Source organism: Lepus europaeus, chromosome 4, assembly GCF_033115175.1.
Source record: "Lepus europaeus isolate LE1 chromosome 4, mLepTim1.pri, whole genome shotgun sequence".
In the NCBI taxonomy this organism is placed as follows: domain Eukaryota; kingdom Metazoa; phylum Chordata; class Mammalia; order Lagomorpha; family Leporidae; genus Lepus; species Lepus europaeus.
The window spans coordinates 98016460-98029590 of NC_084830.1; positions in this window are offsets into that span (position 1 = coordinate 98016460).

The following is a 13131-nucleotide window of genomic DNA, read 5'->3' on the forward strand; positions in this document are numbered from 1 at the left end:
AGTTGATGGTGTGCCATTCATCTTTTAAGCTTTCATCACTCATTTTCTTTCCTACTTTTTTTGCTTCTCATAAATGATCTCCAATGACCAGTCTTCCAAGTTCATTGATCCTGTGTTTTGTTTAAGTTTTCTGCCAAACACTTCATTTTAATTTTACAGTTCAGTTAAAATACTCTTCAGCTGTATCATTTTATGTTTGGCACCTTTTTAATACTTCCTTGGTTAAATTTTTCATTTGGTTATTGCATTGCTCACCTGATCTCTGTGGATGTCTTTATGACCATTATTTTGAATTCCTATTTGGATAAATCAGATTTCCACTTCATTAGAGTTGGCTCTAGGTTTATCTTGTTCTTTTATTTGGCATTTAGTTCCTCTTTTTTCTTGACTTTTTGTGTTGGTTTGTACACATTAGGTAAGAGAGTTATCTTTCCCAGTCTTATCAGACTGTCCTTTTTAAAGAGAAGAATCTCACCTATTTATTCATTCAGAGATTCTAAAAGTATCACTCAAATTTGTATTTGTCCAGTCTGCTGTTTCTAATTCTGTGGCCCCCAAGTGATTAGAGCATACTACAATCTGTCAATACTCCACAACCATAAGTTAGAAGAGACTGTAGATGTGACTAGCAAGCTTGGAGTGTTAGATATATATTCCAGTTCCTTCTATCTTCACAGTGAAGCTGAAAGTGGGCATTTATCTCTCACTCTGCACTAATCTGGTGAAAGATCTGTACTGTGTATGCCTGCAGTTGCTTTCACATTGCACCCATTGTTCCTGAGGGTATAGGAACTGAAAGTGAGCCCATTGTGTGTTTATCTCTGTTTTCTGTGGGTCAGGGAGACAGGAATGCAGAGTCCCTCTCTTCCAAAGATGGTGGTTACAGAGGCACGTCCTTGGAAGGAGCTATGAAAGTCACAGCATTTGATGCATAGTTAAGCTTCTTCCAGGAAGGAAGTTCCAGGTGCCTGTTAGGGCTACTCAAGATGCAGCTAGTAGGCACTGAAAGTATGCTGTGAATCCCTTCTGTGGAGAAACAGGAAATTGTGCTTTTTAGTCTTTTCTCTGCACTGTTCCTTGGGATTGTAGCTCCTGGAAGTGCTTGCACATCCATTTTAAATTACCTTTTTCTGTGATCTGGGAAGACTAATCTCTGATCCCAGAGCTTAGGCAATATAGGATGTCATCCCTTGAATGGAAGGTATAAAACTTAAGGCACTTGATACATAGACAAACTACTTCCAGGAAGAATTGTTGACCTAGAGTTATCACTGGGAAATCCGCAAAAGAGGTCTTGGAAGGGGCTGAGCTGGTACTTGGGATACCAGAGACAAATGTTTGACCCATTCACTTCCTGATGCAGGTTGTTGATCAGTTCAAGTGACAGAGTTGCCAATTGTCACAGTAAGCTAGCAGATACCTACTAGGGAGGAAGTGGCACGTTTGAGTTTTACCCCTTCCATTCACTGGCCCTGGGAAATGAAGACCCTGTAAATACTCTCAGGATAATATACAGCTGCCACTTTGTTCTATGGTCAAGGGAGACTGATGCATGCCTAATCTTATCGGTCACCAGAACTAAATGAACTAAGAGTCAAGACATGAGGAACTTTAGAATTGGGGTACTATATGCATGACTCAAACCCTCCTGTGTTCAGGGTGATGCTCAGTGTTGGGTTTTCCTTGCTAATTACATGGCACAGTGCCTGGAGAAGTATCCATACCCATGTATGACAGCTTTTCCTACCCATTTCATGGGGTTATTTCATGAATTGCCTTGTTTGTACTCAACATATGAATAACAGAGACAATTGAAACATGAAGAGATGCATATTTGGTGCATTCATGGGTGGTGAGTCAGGAGCATCCTGTTTGGCTATGTTGCTGATGTCACTCCCCCCTTAAAATCTGCCTTTGATTGGTTATTTAATCCTTTCACATTTAGTGTGTTATTCCTGTATTGTTGGATTTATTCTCTATTGCTCTTCAGTGTAACTTGTAACATACAAGCAATTTCGATATTCATATGGATCCATTTCTGGATTTTGTTCATATTCTGATTTCTCTATCTTTGTCTAGTATTGGAATATTATATCATGTATGTTAATGTCACATAATGGTAGTTACTCCCATTGCTATGATATTTGGTAACTTTCTTGGCTAATTTCAAATATAGGAGGGTTCTTCCAAAGTTCATAGAAATACATACAAAAAAATCTATGCATAGATTCAAAACTGGCACCAAAATAATTTAATTCATTTTCTCCATGAATTTTTTGAAGTACCCTTGTGTATTTGTATATAACCTTCCAGATAAATTTTATAATTTTGGGGTGCCTTTTTCCATTAATATTTCAATGTGATAGTATATTTATAGATTATTTGGGGGAAATATGGTCATCTTTGTAATGATGGGTTTTCTCATTTACACACAAAGTATGTGTATTCAAGTCTTCTTATGTACTGCAAGCCTTTATTATATTATAGAGTGTACATATTTCTTTTTAAAAATGCACATATATGAAATAGGACATGCATATAACATAAAACTTACGTAATGTTTATATTATTTGTTAAATGAAACATTTAAAACCTTGGACATGGCTGACCCCTACCACTTTCCACACACCTTCCCATTTATCTCTTCCTGAATATACCTCCTCTTGTCCTACTCTGCCTGGGATTCAAGTGTTTGGACTAATGCTACTGTGAGTATCCTTCTATGAAACACACATGTGGACATTCCTCTAAATCTTATGCCTATGGTGATGTATCATGTATCTTCCACAGGAGGTTTTCTCAAATGTATAAAACAACCTAAACCCCAGCATCAGTTCATGAGTATTCAATTGTTCCACTAATTCATTGGAAAGGTTTATTAATTTTGTTTATCTGAGGTGTTTTGCATTTTCCCTCATTTATAAAGATATAGAGCATGTTTCATATGATTGTCAAACACTTAGAAATCTGTGTGAAGTAATTTTTTCAAGGTCTTGTCTACCTTTCTATTCAGATCTCTGCCTTATTAAAATAGCATTTGGTCATATGTGAGAAATTGTTTTCTCCCACTCTTTAATAGTGTTATTTAATGAATAGAATTTTCATTTTAGTGTATTCTAATTTTTGAAAAATTTGGTTTTTGTAAATTTTAAAGAAATAATCCCCCTTCTTATAACTTCTAAAGGCATTTTAATTTTTATTTTTATCTAGGTATTATCTCTGAAAATTATTAATTTTTGTTTCTTCATGGTTTATTGGTTGGTGGATGCACAGATTCTTTAACACTTGATACAAATATCTCATATACCACTGCTACTACAAAACATAAGTCTTGCCAATTTTCTTTGACCCTGGGCCCTTAAATTTGCCATTCAGATTCTAGATGTTTCCTCAACAAAGGCAAGTAAAAACTATTTTAAAATTCTAGCATTTAAAAAGATCTTCCTGGGACAAGTGTTTGGAATAGTCACTAAGATACCACTTGGGATTCTTGCATCTCATATTGCAGTGCCTGGGTTCAAGTCCCAGCTTCTGGCTAACACACACCCCGGAGGGCAACAGTGGTGATTTGAGTACTTGGGTCTCTGCGGTGCACATGGGAGACTTGGATTGAACTGCAGGCTTTTGGCTTTGGCCTGGCTCAAAATATTGAAAGATCTTTTTATTTATGTCTTTCCTTGCTTTCTGTCTCTCTGCCTTTCAAATAAGATGAAAATAATTTAAAATTTTAAAATAAAAATATCTTCCCTTCCAAAGTGTATGCATAAAACAGTAAAATCTCAGATTGCTGCTGTTGATGCTGAGTTTGAGACAGTTAGGTTTATAATTCCAAACTCTAGCCTTAACTCTTTCTGTATAAACTTAGAGAAATGACTTCCTCTTTCCACTTCAGGTGGCTATCTCAAGTATGAATGAACATATTCCTAGGACCCAGATATTCCCAGACTACTAAAACAGTGTTGCTGGCTTCATCATTAGGTTTGTTCAAAGGGCATTTTATGAAAGAGGTGTAATTATTTTAGTTTTTGCTAATCTTCAGTCTGTAGGGTCTGAAAAAAGTTTTGTAAAAAAAAAGGGGGGGGGGAGGGACTCTTCTATGGGATTTAACAAGAAAAAAATACCTCTTTTTTTTAATAAATGCTTTTATGAAAAGGATTTCTAAGCTCTCAGAGCACTGAATTTATGTGATGCAAGTTTGCTGAAGTATTATTTTCACAGAAAACACTTAGTACTTGCCCTCAGCAGCCAGGAGAATGGGACGTGTTTACACGTCACTTAAAATGCTCTCATTAGAAGCAGAAAGAAGTCATTCTTTACTCCCTTAAAGTCAAATCTGCCTTCCTACACATTGCACCCTGGAGGACTAAGCTATAGTAGAAACAGTGTTAAGCTTGCATTGGATGGCCATAAACAATCCCAGCACCCCTCAGGACCCTGAAGCCAAGAAGAGGAGGCCACACTGGAAATGTTGACCTTGGAGGAGAAGGAATACTGAACAGGTGGGTATTTTGGAGGCTCCAGATTCTCATGTAGCAGTCCTGTGCAGTGCCACCAGGATTCATTATTCCTTATTCACATGCATGGACAGACAGGCGCACTCATCCATGTGACCTTTGTACTGCCTTTTATACTTACTAGCCCCCAGATCCCACTACTTGATCACCAGATCCAAGTCTGATGCCATCAAGTATGCCCTTGGGGGGTTTGTATAGAGATCACTTTGTCATAGAAGAATGGCCTTCCAGCTCTTGCCTTGATTTACAGAATACAGAGAATGACAAATCTCTTCCCCCATGATGACAGCCATTACCAGCAAAGAAGCCATGAGAGCAAACTACTGGGTTAGTATCCCATATGACTGCCAGTGTCCTGTTAACCATATTGGCTAACAGGACCTGCCAATACAACCATATACTGAACAAGTTTCTTGCCAGGACAAGGCACCATGGATCCAGAAACTGAAGAGTACAACATGTCTGTCTCCTCCTACTGATTGACTACTGATAAACAGTGATACTGGGAGCAGAAAGGGCATAGCCTGGAGTCCTATGAGACATGGCAAAATATGGCATTCCAAGTGATTGAGGAAGACCCAGCACATGGGATTTGCCAGGTGGGTAAAATGTTTTTTGTGCATTTGCACCTTGAGTGTGAGAGTCTTCAGACTGCAGCTTGATGACACCATGCCTGGAGCCTCCAACATTGACATTGCTGAGCACAGGCAGGTGGTCATGAGGGATGAGGTCAGCCCATAGATGCCACAGCCACTGGAAGCAAAGGCTGCCTTGAAACTTCAGGATGGGAACATATAGTGGGCCAGGAAGGGTGGAATAAGCAGTGTATGAGCCACTGAGGGTCTTTCGTTCCATTTTCCTGATGAGGAAATCGTGTCTCCAAAGCCATAAGCTTTGTGAGTATGGACAGAAGTCACCAGTCATATGGATGTGGGGGCCTCAGATTCCCCAGAGCTTCTACAGGGTAGAAGCCGCCAGCCTATTGCTGGCCTGAGGGGGTGCCATGTTGGGTCCTCCTAGTAACTGAGCTCACCATCTCTGAGCGTCCCCACCTCAGATCTTTCCACAACTTGTGTCCCAGAACCTTCAACTAGCCTACGTGATTCCTCCCCCAGAGTCCTACAGTAGTCACCTCCTAGTCCCCCATTCAAAGGTCTGGCAAGCACCCAATCTCCCAAACCTGTTTCCTCTTGTGAGAGTCAGGATCATAACCCCATTCCCAGCAGGGAACTTGGGTAGCTATCTCCTTGTTAATAAAATGCAGCAGCACCTTCCTAGCTCCTAGGATGGAGTCCCCTGTGCAGGATAAGCCATCCTTCGCTGCTAGGCCTGTTCACACCTGTCTTTGCCTGGAATGCCCACCTGTCTTCCTCCACCTCAGGAACTCTTGCTCACATAGCAGAGTTCAGCCCTCAGCTCCTTGACTAAGCCTCCCTTGCATCCCATCCTGGACAAAGATCAGCTTCCTGCTATGACAGTAAAGTATACTCTTTGCCCTGCAGTGCACATGCCATGGGACCACCCCATCATGAGCAACTCTTGAGTACGATGGGAAATCAGTCTTTCTTAGTCCCCACAACAAGCACCCTCACATGTCCATGCCTCTAGTAGTCCAACCTGCTGGTGTGCAGATGACTGGGTGGACACAGGGAAGACAAGCCTGACTGATAGCTGCTAGGTTAGTACATGACTGGGGAGGGGACATGGAGAGCCAGGTGCAAGGCAGTTCCTGGTGGATCACTCAGCTGATGTCACTGAGGGGCAGTGGTCACTATGAAGCAGTCAACTTTGGACTCATTTCCTATACCACAGAAGAAGATATCTTTTTGATGAATCCATCCAGTGCCATCCAAGTAAACATGCACAGGATTAGAAGTCAGAAGGCTCTGCATACAGTTGCCTGTCCTCTCCAGGCAATCTGCCTGTAACAGGGTATCTGTCCATGTGTGCCAAGGATCTTGACCCTCTGCTTTTCCTGCTGGCCTTATACCTCACTGGCCACCCAAATAGCTAATGAGAGGTAAATTAGAAGCCCCAGTTCTAGAAAGTGCTTTACAAAAGAGTCACATTTCCAAACCCTCCTCTTAATGGATTGCCAAATGGTCAGTGAGCTGTAAAATATGCAATTCTCCTTCTTGTTACCACCCCTCATCTACTCAGACCTCTCCTATCCCCTTTTCTCCCTCACAACAGAGAACACATTTACATTTCTGAAAAAAGTTCAGGCAGCAGTAATGCTTTTTGCTCCAAGCACTAGGGCCACTCCAGTTCCCTCTCTGTACTCCCTCCTCAGCCACTAACTCACGAACTCCCATGGCAACATGCAGGGGCAAAGCTGCACCTCCTGCCCTGCCACAGTTAGCCCAATTCAAGGTGTTGGGATTCCCTTGTCTGATACTCTGCTGGGCTGTGGTCCTTAACCAGTGTCCTCATGCCAGCTACATCCTCTGAGTTGGGGAGGTGGTAAATGAAGTTAGATACCCCAGTGGGTTATCCTTTATTCAGGGCAGGCTCTTCCTAGGGAGGAATTTCTAAGGTCAGGCAGGCCTTGGTGGGAATAGGGGGCACAGAAGGGAAACGGCAGGCAGAGCAGTAGGCAAGAGGTAGTAAGAGCAGTTTTGAGAAATTTGAGAAGTCTGGCAAGGATACGACTCCTGGCCAACGATGGGAAGTGTGCCTGAGAATAGAACTGGGGCATGGGACCTAGTGGCCCAGGGCTTCTGTTGTTCTAAATCAATGGCCAATGAGGGTGGGAGTCAGGACTGTGGGTAGCAGCATCCACCAAGCCAAGTGAGCCTGGAGACTTACTTGTCCTCTCCACAACACACATATATACAAACACACACATGCATGATTCTTAGCAGCTGTGACCACCTTCCCTGGGTCTTGGCTTTGCTCTTCTGGCTATTCCTTCATTCAGTCTCTTTCCCCTTGGTAAAAGTGAGTTTGGAGGATGAAAGTTTTGTGCAGTGGTTTTGAAGCAGCTTGTGCCTGCTTGCATCTCATGTGAGAGTGCCTGAGTTTGAATCCCAGGTCTACTCCTGATTCCAGCTTCCTGCAATGCACGCCATTGGAGGCTGCAGGTTATTGGATTCCTGCACCCACATAGTATTCCTGTACCCACACTGAATTCCTGGCACCTGACTTTGGCTTTGCCCAACCCCAGCTGGTGCAGGGATTTGAGAAACAATGAGTTCTTGGGAGGTTTCTTGTTCTGCCTTTAAAGTTAATAAAATATTTTGAAAAATAATTGAGTTTTGCATGTTGCTGCCTCTAAGGCAATCCGTTGTTCAAGGCTAAATCTGCAGTTCTTTGCGTGCTCAGTTGAATGTAATGCAGATGGCTTCTACTCCCTGCACCATGTGGGACACTATGGGAGAAAGAGCTCCCTTCTACATGACTCTGCAAAAAATGTTCTGTGCCTGTTCCAAAGACCCACTCCAGCCCAGTCCTTCCTTCCTTCACACAACTCATCTTCCTAGGTTTTTACATCTATACCGGGCACAAGAATTTTTCATTTTAATAGGAAATGAATTTATTGGGAGGGCACTGAACACAGGTAACACATAATGAATCATACTTAAGGGCACATGGAGAAGTTGGGATACAGGCTCCTAAAAGTTCTTTGGCATCTGGTTTGTGCTAAGCATGCACTTCATTGCCTCTTTCCCATTGCTGTCCTCTCTCCCTTAGTCACCACCCAAAAATCCAGGGCAGTTTCATTGGGATGCAAGGTGTAAGGTTGGAGTAAAGGTCCCTTTGATGTTGCTTAGCTCCAGGAATAGGCCTGGCCTGGCCATAGTATCCTCAATGTAGACATGTTAAAACCCTTATTGGTGAGAACATATACTGTGATGGTATCATGTGACTTCCATCAAGGCCACTGTCTTGTTTACAAAGCTTAATGCATAGAAAGAGGAGAAATCCTCACGTAACAAGTAAGGACACTGGAAATGGCAATCTGAAAAGTTACTGAAGACATCCATGGTGTTCCCTCCCACTACTTGGCAACTGGAACTGCCATTCTGTGGCTCCTTTTGCAGATGACCCAGCTTGTCTTCTGCTATTTTGTCTCAAATACCACAGAGTTTCAGGGTGAACAGAAAAGTACACTTTAGATTTTCTGTTATTGCCACTGTAGGGACTATGTACACAGCATGCCAAAAATATGATTGCAGGAGACTAGAATATGCTACCCAAAAGTATACTTCTTTAGTATACTTTGAATTGATTATTCTGAAAAACTGCATCATAGAAGTAGCTCTGAAAAAAAAACACTTGAATCTCTAAAGGAAGTCTGCATTAGTAAAAGCATCAGGAAGAAGGCTGCTCTGGACAATTGTTATTACCCAAGTCTAATTAAGTATTTAGGTACTCAGAAGCATTAGGTTGTGAGCAAGTTCTCTGTTCTTGGAACTCTAATTTAATTGGCATAACACAATAAAACCAGTTCTATATATTCCCCAAATATTATGTTCTTTTGGTAATATATGATATAAAAATAAACATAAAGGCAACAAGCTATCCTTTGTAAATGTGGAAAAGACAAATGGAAATATTACCTACAAAAGAAATTCTTATGTTCTTCAACTTTTTTAAAAATTTTTTTATTTTTTATTTTTTTATTTTTTGACAGGCAGAGTGGACAGTGTGAGAGAGAGAGACAGAGAGAAAGGTCTTCCTTTTGCCGTTGGTTCACCCTCCAATGGCCGCCGCAGTTGGCGCACTGCGGCCAGCGTACCGCGCTGATCCGATGGCAGGAGCCAGGTGCCTCTCCTGGTCTCCCATGGGGTGCAGGGCCCAAGGACTTGGGACATCCTCCACTGCACTCCCTGGCCACAGCAGAGAGCTGGCCTGGAAGAGGGGCAACTGGGACAGAATCCGGTGCCCCGACCGGGACTAGAACCTGGTGTGCCGGCGCCGCAAGGCGGAGGATTAGCCTAGTGAGCTGCGGCGCTGGCCTCAACTTTTGTTTTATCTGTATAATTATAAATATAATTTAAAGGACCACTGTATGGAAGATTTTTAAAGCTGGAGAAAATTTAATACAAGACTCGGTTTCTATACTGTACTTCCTGGAGGAGAACCATTTCAGGCCTATGTTTCAAAAATGAAAGGTATATTAAACTTAATACAATGATTCCTTTGAAGTAGTTTACTGCCCTTCATTTAAGCTTTATTTTTTCAAATGGGAGAGTAATGTCAACACCATAATTGCAAAGCTTAGTCTTCTGAGAATAATTGCCATGAATTGATAATTGATTCCTGGAGGGATTACCAGTATCCCACAGGAAAGTAAGCTGTGACGTCTAGTTTTAGAGATATACACATGTTCTATTTGAGCCCCCTCTCCCCCCATTAACTCTTCTGGGCCTTTTCCCCCAATAGTCAAGACTGCTGAGGAAAAATTATGTATTTAATGTGTAACTTGTTTTCCTTAAAATGCTGTTTTGCAGTTATGGCCATAATTTTCAACTAATTTTAATTTCCACATCCACACTGCTTTTCAAGAGGTACATACTCAAGAACACGTTTGCTTACTGAAAGGGTTTTATGGACATGGGGAAACCAGCAAAGCAGTAAACCATCCCAGAGAGTGTGAAACAACTACATGTAGCCAGTGAGCAGTGAGTGATGAGAAAGAATTGAAGACATTACCCCTGTGACAAGAATCGTGTACACAGGCTAGCATTTGTCACTTAAAGTCCACTGTTAGAAATTAATTCTGTAAGCCCTGTTGAGAAGAAAACATCCTGGAGGAAGGAGGAACTCATTCAGCTATTCATTTTGCATCCCTACTATGTATCAACCTCAGAGACTTCTATGCACATAGACCTATATTATCATTTTAGGTAATAAAAATTAAGGCTCAGAGTATAAAGTTATAACCAAGCGCCACAGATAGTAAGCAGCGAAGACACGATTTAAGCTCTAATCTGTTTAATTTTTACACCTAACCTGTTTCTGTACAATGATATGAGAGTCTTAGGAGCAAAGGTATTAATTAATTCAAGCAAATACGCTCTGAGTGTGGTCGAAAATATGGAAAGTAGATGACCAAAAACATTGATCTGGATAGGATCTGTAACTGAAAAGAGAAGAGTCAAAGACTTGATGTTTAGTAAACTTCTCTTGACTCTGGGTGAAACTTCAGAATTGGAAGAGACTTGCCACTTTATTTTCTCTTTATTATTCTCTTTATCTTCTTTTTCATTTGCTCAGTGAGAACCTAGGGCCTAATCTCAGATCACAAACATCATGTATGGTTTCCATTCAGAGAGACAAAAGAATCAGAATGGAGAGAATTCCAAAATCCTTTAGTAATAAGATCTCTGTAAACAGGGGTCAGTAGGATTGTAAAACCCAGGACCAGAGAGAGCCTTTCAGAGTGGTCTGAGTGCCGTTTAATAAAGGAGAGGTAACAATCTGCCAATATTGCTTCTTTTCTTAAACTGAGTGTTTTATTTGAGAGGCAGAGAGACTGGGAGAGACTGAGAGAAAGTAAGAGAGCTTCCAACTATTTCATTGCTCAAAGGCCCATAATAACAATGATCAGGCTGATACTATGAGTCAGAGACTTGATACAGGTCTCCCGTATAAGTGGCATCATCATCAGGAAGCTGGAATCAGGAGCTGAGGCAGCACTTCCAACCAGGTACTCCAACGTGGGATATGAGCAACATAGTTAACTGCTGAGTCAAATTCCCAGCCCTGTTGTTTGCTCTTAAACTTACAGAATCTTTTATTTAAATGGGGTTTTGTGTGTGATTTATTTGCTTACACAAATATGGCACTTTAAACTTCATATTAAAGATTTAAAATGTATGGCAATAACATCATCATATTCGATATCATGTAGAAAAGTACATCATCATTATCAACATTCAATGTAGAATGCATATTGTATTTTGTGAAGAAACCCTTTATAGCCTGACTTTTTATGGTTTTGAATAGTTGATGTAAGAAATTGTTGTTTTTTCTTTCATTTACTAGGAAGGACTGTGTATGTGTATATATACATATATATGTTTGCAGTACTTTTTGCATTTTTAATTACTTTTAATGATAAGCAGGTCAAGTTAGTTTTGGGAAGGATTGAGTGGGTTTTTTTTAAGATTTATTTATTTGAAAGACACAATTTTAGAGAGAGGGAGGTACAGAGGAGGAGGGGAAAAAGAGAGAGAGAGAGAGAGAAACACTTCCATCTGCTGGTTCATTCCCCAAATGACCACAATAGCCAGGGCTGGGCCAGGCTGAAGTCAGGATCCAGGAGCTTCTTCCGGGTCGCCAATATGTATGCTGGGGCCTGAACACCTGTACCATCTTCCACTGCTTTCCCAGGTGTGTTAGCAGGGAGCTGGATCAGAAGTGGAGCAGTCGAGACTTGAACCGGTATCCATATGGGATGTCAGTGTCACAGGCAGCAGCTTTACCCACTATACCATAACACTGGTCCCTTGTGGTTCCTTTTCAGTCACGTTTGCTCTGGAGACTGTCACTGGGTGCTCCCAGGGTCCTTTGTTCTCACCAGTATGCAAAGGCCAAACCACCAGCTCTGTAATTCTGGAGGCTCTTAAACAAAGTCAGTTTCTACTGAATCACCCAGCCATGTTATGTAGTAGGTGAATTGTTGTAATAAAGTGCTTTATTCTGGCACATTTTCTTTTAATGTTTACTGAAATCCAAAACTGTTGTGAATTTATTACTTATGAATCATTTTAAAAGAGAGGAACCTAAGGAGTATAAGGCAGGTGACCTTGAAGCTGGGCAGTCATATTAACTCATACAATAGTGTAGAGAGTAAGACTGAGTCCATTTTGAGAAACATAGAACTCTGAAGTAAGTGAGGCAACTGGGTCTTCAAAGCAACACGTATACCAAAAAGTAGTCAGGATTACATCAGCTACAGTCAATCAGAAGGCAAACTAATTTATAAGGTATAACCAATCCAAGAACAAAGAACCAAGGATGTAGCCAATAAAACCTAAGGTGTGATTAGAACCATCCAAACCAAAATACCAGAAAGGGAGGAGTTTCCAGCCCACAGCATGCTTCTGCCTCCCATGCATGGTCTGCAAGTGGTCTTGTCAATCAGTGTCATCTTTAGTGGTTGCTACAGAAGATGCTGCTAAACCTTCACTGTCAGACAACTTCACAGATGATTCTACTACAACTTCCTTGCAAGACACTGACCAGAAGATTCCCTTGCAAGGTGAGGACCTGCGTCTGGACTACATCTGGGACTTGTTCATGAACCCCAAATCTCTTGCTCTGTCTTTCCCTATTTCTCTTCGATTTATGGTATGATTATAATTTTAATCACTGTATTAATGATAAGTTATAGTAGTATATCCGTGAGAACATTTTCCCATTTGCTATGACTGCATGTGCCTTACCAATTTGACCTAATGGCAAGCAAGTGAAGTGGGGAGTACCTGAGGTCATTGTGTGCTCAGTGAAGCCCATGTAGCTTGTAACTGAGTTAATATGTGACCCATTAATAAAGCTTGACATTGTGGAAGAACGTAACTCATGTAGACAACCCTTTTCTTACAAATGGGACCTGCTCACCACAACTGACGTAGATAAAAATTGGTACATGGGCATTGTGCAAAAA